Source organism: Choloepus didactylus, chromosome 19 (genome assembly GCF_015220235.1).
Source record: "Choloepus didactylus isolate mChoDid1 chromosome 19, mChoDid1.pri, whole genome shotgun sequence".
In the NCBI taxonomy this organism is placed as follows: domain Eukaryota; kingdom Metazoa; phylum Chordata; class Mammalia; order Pilosa; family Megalonychidae; genus Choloepus; species Choloepus didactylus.
In genome coordinates this window covers 15378695-15386309 of record NC_051325.1, presented here as the reverse complement: position 1 = coordinate 15386309, position 7615 = coordinate 15378695, and the positions used below count along the sequence as shown (strand labels likewise).

Below are 7615 nucleotides of genomic sequence, written 5' to 3'. Positions count from 1 at the left end.
GTAGTTTCCTGTTTGTTTAATGGCAGCCACTCTAACCGGTGTTAGATGGTATCTCATTGTGGTCTTAATTTGCATCTCTCTAATAGCTAGTGAAGCTGAACATTTTTTCATGTGTTTCTTGGCCATTTGTATTTCCTCTTCAGAGAACTGTCTTTTCATATCTTTTGCCCATTTTATAATTGGGCTGTCTGTACTATTGTCATTGAGTTGTAGGATTTCTTTGTATATGCAAGATATCAGTCTTTTGTCAGATACATGGTTTCCAAAAATTTTTTCCCATTGAGTTGGCTGCCTCTTTACCTTTTTGAGAAATTCCTTTGAGGTGCAGAAACTTCTAAGCTTGAGGAGTTCCCATTTATCTATTTTCTCTTTTGTTGCTTGTGCTTTGGGTGTAAAGTCTAGGAAGTGGCCTCCTAATACAAGGTCTTGAAGATGTTTTCCTACATTATCTTCTAGGAGTTTAATGGTACTGTCTTTTATATTGAGATCTTTGGTCCATTTTGAGTTAATTTTTGTGTAGGGTGTGAGGTAGGGGTCCTCTTTCATTCTTTTGGATATGGATATCCAACTCTCCCAGCCCCATTTGTTGAAAAGACCATTATGGCTCAGTTCGGTGACTTTGGGGGCCTTATCAAAGATCAGTTGGCCATAGATCTGAGGGTCTATCTCTGTATTCTCAATTCGATTCCATTGATCTATATGTCTATCTTTGTGCCAGTACCATGCTGTTTTGGCAACTGTGGCTTTATAATAAGCTTCAAAGTCAGGGAGTGTAAGTCCTCCCACTTCGTTTTTCTTTTTTAGAGTGTCTTTAGCAATTCGAGGCATCTTCCCTTTCCAAATAAATTTGATAACTAGCTTTTCCAAGTCTGCAAAGTAGGTTGTTGGAATTTTGATTGGGTTTGCATTGAATCTGTAGATGAGTTTGGGTAGAATTGACATCTTAATGACATTTAGCCTTCCTATCCATGAACATGGAATGTTTTTCCATCTTTTAAGGTCCCCTTCTATTTCTTTTAGTAGAGTTATGTAGTTTTCTTTGTATAGGTCTTTTACATCTTTGGTTAAGTTTATTCCTAGGTACTTGATTTTTTTAGTTGCTATTGAAAATGGTATCTTTTTCTTGAGTGTCTCTTCAGTTTGTTCATTTCTAGCATATAGAAACATTACTGACTTATGTGCATTAATCTTGTATCCCGCTACTTTGCTAAATTTGTTTATTAGCTCTAGTAGGTGTATCGTTTATTTCTCAGGGTTTTCTAGATATAAGATCATATCATCTGCAAACAATGACAGTTTTACTTCTTCTTTTCCAATTTGGATGCCTTTTATTTCTTTGTCTTGCCGGATTGCCCTGGCTAGCACTTCCAGCACAATGTTGAATAACAGTGGTGACAGCGGGCATCCTTGTCTTGTTCCTGATCTTAGAGGGAAGGCTTTCAGTCTCTCACCATTGAGTACTATGCTGGCTGTGGGTTTTTCATACATACTCTTTATTATGTTGAGGAAGTTTCCTTCAATTCCTACCTTTTGAAGTGTTTTTATCAAAAAGGGATGTTGGATTTTGTCAAATGCTTTTTCAGCATCTATTGAGATGATCAATTGATTTTTCCCTTTCGAGTTTTTAATGTGTTGTAATACATTGATTGTTTTTCTTATGTTGAACCATCCTTGCATGCCTGGAATGAACCCCACTTGGTCATGGTGTATGATTTTTTTAATGTGTCTTTGGATTCGATTTGCAAGTATTTTGTTGAGGATTTTTGCATCTATATTCATTAGGGAGATTGGCTGGTAGTTTTCCTTTTTTGTAGCATCTTTGCCTGGTTTTGGTATTAGATTGATGTTAGCTTCATAAAATGAGTTAGGTAGTGTTCCATTTTTTTCAATGTTTTGAAAGAGTTTGAGTAAGATTGGTGTCAGTTCTTTCTGGAAAGTTTGGTAGAATTCCCCTGTGAAGCCATCTGGCCCTGGGCATTTATTTGTGGGAAGATTTTTGATGACTGATTGGATCTCTTTGCTTGTGATGGGTTGGTTGAGGTCTTCTATTTCTTCTCTGGTCAGTCTAGGTTGTTCATATGTTTCCAGGAAATTTTCCATTTCTTCTACATTATCCAGTTTGTTGCCATACAGTTGTTCATAGTATCCTCTTATAATTTTTTTAATTTCTTCAGGATCTGCAGTTATGTCACCTTTTTCATTCATTATTTTGTTTATATGGGTCTTCTCTCTTTTTGATTTTGTCAGTCTAGCTAGGGGCTTGTCAATCTTGTTGATCTTCTCAAAGAACCAACTTTTGGTGATATTTATCCTCTCTATTGTTTTTTTGTTCTCTATGTCATTTATTTCTGCTTTAATCCTTGTTATTTCTTTTCTTCTACTTGGTTTAGGATTGGTTTGCTGTTCATTTTCTAGCTTCTTCAGTTGATCCATTAGTTCTTTGATTTTGGCTCTTTCTTCCTTTTTAATATATGCATTTAGTGCTATAAATTTCCCCCTTAGCTCTGCTTTTGCTGCATCCCATAGGTTTTGGTATGTTGTGTTCTCATTTTCATTCGTCTCTATATATTTAGCAATTTCTCTTGCTATTTCTTCTTTAACCCACTGATTGTTTAGGAGTGTGTTGTTTAACCTCCAGGTATTTGTGAATTTTCTAAGTCTCTGATGGTTATTGACTTCTAATTGTATTCCATTGTGGTCAGAGAATGTGCTTTGAATAATTTCAATCTTTTTAAATTTATTGAGGCTTGTTTTATGTCCCAGCATATGATCTATTCTGGAGAAAGTTCCGTGAGCACTAGAAAAGTATGTGTATCCTGGTGATTTGGGATGTAATGTCCTGTATATGTCTGTTAAATCTAATTCATTTATCAGATTGTTTAGGTTTTCAATTTCCTTATTGGTCTTCTGTCTGGTTGATCTATCTATAGGAGAGAGTGATGTGTTGAAGTCTCCCACAATTATTGTGGGAACATCAATTGCTTCCTTTAGTTTTGCCAGTGTTTCTCTCATGTATTTTGTGGCACCTTGATTGGGTGCATAGACATTTACGATTGTTATTTCTTCTTGCTGAATTGCCCCTTTTATTAGTATGTAGTGGCCTTCTTTGTCTCTCAAAACATCCCTGCATTTGAAGTCTATTTTATCTGAGATTAATATTGCTCCACCTGCTTTCTTTTGGCTGTAGCTTGCATGAAATATTTTTTTCCATCCTTCTACTTTCAGTTTCTTTGTGTCCCTGTGTCTAAGATGAGTCTCTTGTATGCAACATATTGATGGTTCATTTTTTTTGATCCATTCTGCGAATCTATATCTTTTAATTGGGGAGTTTAATCCATTTACATTCAACGTTAAAACCGTGAAGGCATTTCTTGAATCGGCCATCTTATCCTTTGGATTATGTTTGCCATATTTTTCCCTCTCTCTATTAATATCCTTTATTGTACCCATACCGAATCTCTTTAGTACTGAACCTTTCTCCAAGTCTCTCTGTCCTGTCTTTGTTTCTCTGTCTGTAGGGCTCCCTTTAGTATCTCCAGTAGGGCAGGTCTCTTGTTAGCAAATTCTCTCAGCATTTCTTTGTCTGTGAAAAATTTAAGCTCTCCCTCAAATTTGAAGGAGAGCTTTGCTGGATAAAGTATTCTTGGCTGGAAATTCCTCTCACTCAGAATTTTAAATATATCATGCCACTGCCTTCTCGCCTCCATGGTGGCTGCTGAGTAGTCACTACTTAGTCTTATGCTGTTTCCTTTGTATGTGGTGAATTGCTTTTCTCTTGCTGCTTTCAGAACTTGCTCCTTCTCTTCTATGTTTGACAGTGTGATCAGTATATGTCTCGGAGTGGGTTTTTTTGGATTTATTCTATTTGGAGTTCGCTGAGCATTTATGATTTGTGTATTTATGTTGTTTAGAAGATTTGGGAAGTTTTCCCCAACAATTTCTTTGAATACTCTTCCTAGACCTTTACCCTTTTCTTCCCCTTCTGGGACACCAATGAGTCTTATATTTGGACGTTTCATATTATCTATCATATCCCTGAGGTCCATTTCGAGTTTTTCAATTTTTTTCCCCATTCTTTCTTTTATGCTTGCATTTTCCATTCTGTCATCTTCCACGTCACTGATTCGTTGTTCAACTTCCTCTAGTCTTGTACTATGAGTGTCCAGAATCTTTTTAATTTGGTCAACAGTTTCTTTAATTTCCATAAGATCATCCATTTTTTTTATTTAGTCTTGCAATGTCTTCTTTATGCTCTTCTAGGGTCTTCTTGATTTCCTTCATATCCCGTACTATGGTCTCATTGTTCATCTTTAGTTCTTTGAGTAGCTGCTCTAGGTGCTGTGTCTCTTCTGGTCTTTTGATTTGGGTGCTTGGGCTTGGGTTATCCATATCGTCTGGTTTTTTCATATGCTTTATAATTTTCTGTTGTTTTTGGCCTCGTGGCATTTGCTGAACTTGATGGGGTTCTTTTAGGGTTTGTAGACCTATTGAACTCCTTATCTCTAATTTATCAGATCTACAGCTTCGTGGAGTACACTTTCTCTAACTAACCAGCAGGTGGCGTCCACGAGCCACCTGTTCTCCACAAGGCAGTTCTCCCCTGTTTAGCCTTTTTGGTGAGTGGGGGAGTGAGTCTTGTGGGGCCCAATTGGTGTACCAAGCTTGCGTGTGTAGTTGGTGTTGCCTGCCCTGTATGTGGGGTGTGTTTCTGGGCAGTCGGGGAGGGGGGGTGGCCCTAACAATCAAATCTCCCTGATGATCCTAGAGTTTTAAAGCTGCTGCAATAGTCTAATCCTTCAGTTCAGTCCTGCCACAGTTTGTCTCTGCCACTGACCCACAAGTCTTTGGTATTGGCGTATGGCTCCTGAGACTTGCAAGTGGGCCCCTCTTCCAGGCTGTGCACCCCGGGTCCTCTGTTGAGGGATGACTGTGCTATGTCACAGGTGAGTGCCGTCCCCCCAGGGCAGTTCTGGGCTGCTGGGCTGTGTAGGGAGGCTCCCAGTCTGCTCAAATGATGGCTGAATGGGGCTTTGTTAATTCACACTGCTCCTCCTTCCCAGCTCTGGGACATTCAGCTGAGGTTGCAGGGAAGGCTAATGTCCACGCCCAGTTTTGTGGTGTGTGCCTGTTATTTGAAGCACTTCCGTCACACTGGGTTGTCTGGGGCAGCTCTGGGCTATGGGGCTGGCGATGGGCAGGAGTGTTTCCTGTCCACCAGGATGGTTGCTGTGAGCGGACACCCCCCTTTTCTTGGGAAGTTGTGTGGTTTAGTGAATTTTCTCAGCCACTGGATTATTGCCTTTTGTCTCAGAGCTCTCTTAGTTCTGCTCTTGACTTGACGTGCCCAAATTGCAATTCTTTGAAGCTTTCTGTATTGAGCTTCTTAGAGTAATTGTTTTAGAAAAAGCAAAAAGGATTTAAAAAAAAAAAAAAACGGCCCTCCTCAGAGATCTAATGGGTTATTGAAATGCTAAGAGACAAAGCAACCAGGGCCATTAAGGAAAGGTGCACAGGGCAGAGAGATCAGCTTTGCTTCGGGATTTGCATATGCGCCTCAAGGCCTGAACTCCGCCCTTCCCCTTTCTGTGTTCACCAGAACTCCAAAAATCCTCTGCTTTTATTTTGGAGTTTTTCGTGTTGTTTTTTTTTCTATGCCTGTCTCCTCTCTGCTGGGCTGGCTGCTCTCAGAGTCTCTGGTGTCTGGTCTCAGTCTATCTATGGTTGGAGTTTGAATCAGTAGAATGAGTTTTCGATAAGAGCAGCCACTGCAGTTCTCCCTTCTCCTTCCCGGAGCTGACAGCCCCTCCTCCCACGGGACTGAGCCTGGCAGGGAGGGGCGCGGGTCCCCTGGCCGCAAAAACTTACAGATTTCGCTGATCTCAGCAGTTCCACGTTTTCATGAGTGTTGTATGAAGTATGCCCAAAGACAGATTGCTCTGTGGTGTCCAGTCCACGCAGTTCCTGGCTTTTTACCTGCTTTCCTGGAGGAGTAACTAAAACTTACAGCTCACCAGTCTGCCATCTTGCCCCGCCTCAGTAGGCTCGTTTTGTGTCTGGACAAATTGAGTTTGTCCTGGACTCAAAAGTTTTCTGTTCAACAGCCCTTCTTCAATGGCAGTTCCAAGGAGTCTGATGTTTAGATGACTGCTGTTTATTTGTGGTGATGGGAAAGTTTGGGGAACATTTGGTAGTGAAGGTAGCTCAACAACTGAGTGTGATTAATCCCACTGAATGGTATGCTCGGAGTGGATCTGCTCAGTGTTTTAAAATGTTTAAATGGGAAGATTTCTTCTTAAAATCTAGATTTCTACCTTCTCTTGAAAAGTTGGGAAATCTGGGGACACCAGACCTGTTTCTTTGCTTGGGGAGAGTAGAAGGCAGCCAGCCCCATTCTTGTCCTGCTCTCTTTCCTACACTAGCAGGTTTAGAATGATTTTGAATTCCCTTGCTCCTTCTTCAGTCCATTGTACATGCCAGAGTGTCAACCCAGCCGCCATAACACCCACCACATTCTGAGCCACCTCCTCCACCATTGCGTGGGGTAGTTTACCTCCCTCCTCCAGTCCTTCCCACTTCCTTAACTTTGTACTAGGCCGGCCGGGGCCTGCACCAGCTCAGCTATCTCCTCAATCTTTTTCATATTATTTATTATTTTAATTTTCTATTAAATTATTGAAATAAAAAAAAAAGATCCCACAGGGTGCGAGGGCCGGATGGCCAGGGGAGGCGGCCATGGCGTCTTACTTCGAGGAGCCCGACTGTGAGCCGTCGGACCCCGAGCGGGAGGCCCGAACCAATATGCTGCTGGAGCTTGCAAGGTCACTTTTCAACAGGATGGACTTTGCAGACATGGGGTTATGAGTAGATTGGGACCACCACCTGCCGCCACCTGCTGCCAAGATGGTGGTAGAGAACCTCTCCAGGACAGTCATCAGGGGCTCTCAGGCTGAGCTCAAGTGGCCTGGTGTCTTTCGGAATTTGAGGAGGAGACTGTCATTGAGATGCCTTGCCGTTACCTTTTCTATTCCAACTGCGTTCTGCCCTGGCTCAGCAAGACAAATTCCTGTCTGCTGTGCCACCATGTGCCACCCACTGATGATGACACTTACGAGGAGCACAGACGAGATAAGGCTCGCAAGCAGCTGCAGAAGCATCGACTTGAGGCCCTCCATGGGGCCATGTGAGCTGGCTGCAGCTGAGCACCTTCCTTCTTGCACCTCGAATCCTTATTAAAGGTTTCTTTACCTTAAAAAAAAAAAAGAGGCCCATGCCACTTACTCATTATGAGCCCAGCCACTCCTGCAGACATCTGCTGCTTCCAATTCATGTATTCGCTTGACTCCCTCCAGCAGAGTTTACTCCGGCTATTGTGGTTTTCCCTATGACTACATTTTATTTGTTTTCTTGTTTGTTTCCAGGATTTTGAATCAGTTTTTTCATACATGTCTTTTGTTTTCTCATTTCTTATTTTTGAATAACTTTTTTTAATTTTGAGATAATTTTAGATTAATCTCCAGTTGTAAGAAATCATACTTTGACCAGTTTCCCTCAATGATAATGTCTTGCAAAACTACAGTGCAATATTGCAGCAAAGATATTGATGATACAGTCCATC

General features: G+C 41.2%; 1 pseudogene; it reads left to right on the top strand.

Moving 5' to 3' along the window:
• Positions 1 to 6732: 6732 nt before the first annotated feature.
• Positions 6733 to 7184, top strand: LOC119516175 (annotated as a pseudogene).
• Positions 7185 to 7615: the final 431 nt, after the last annotated feature.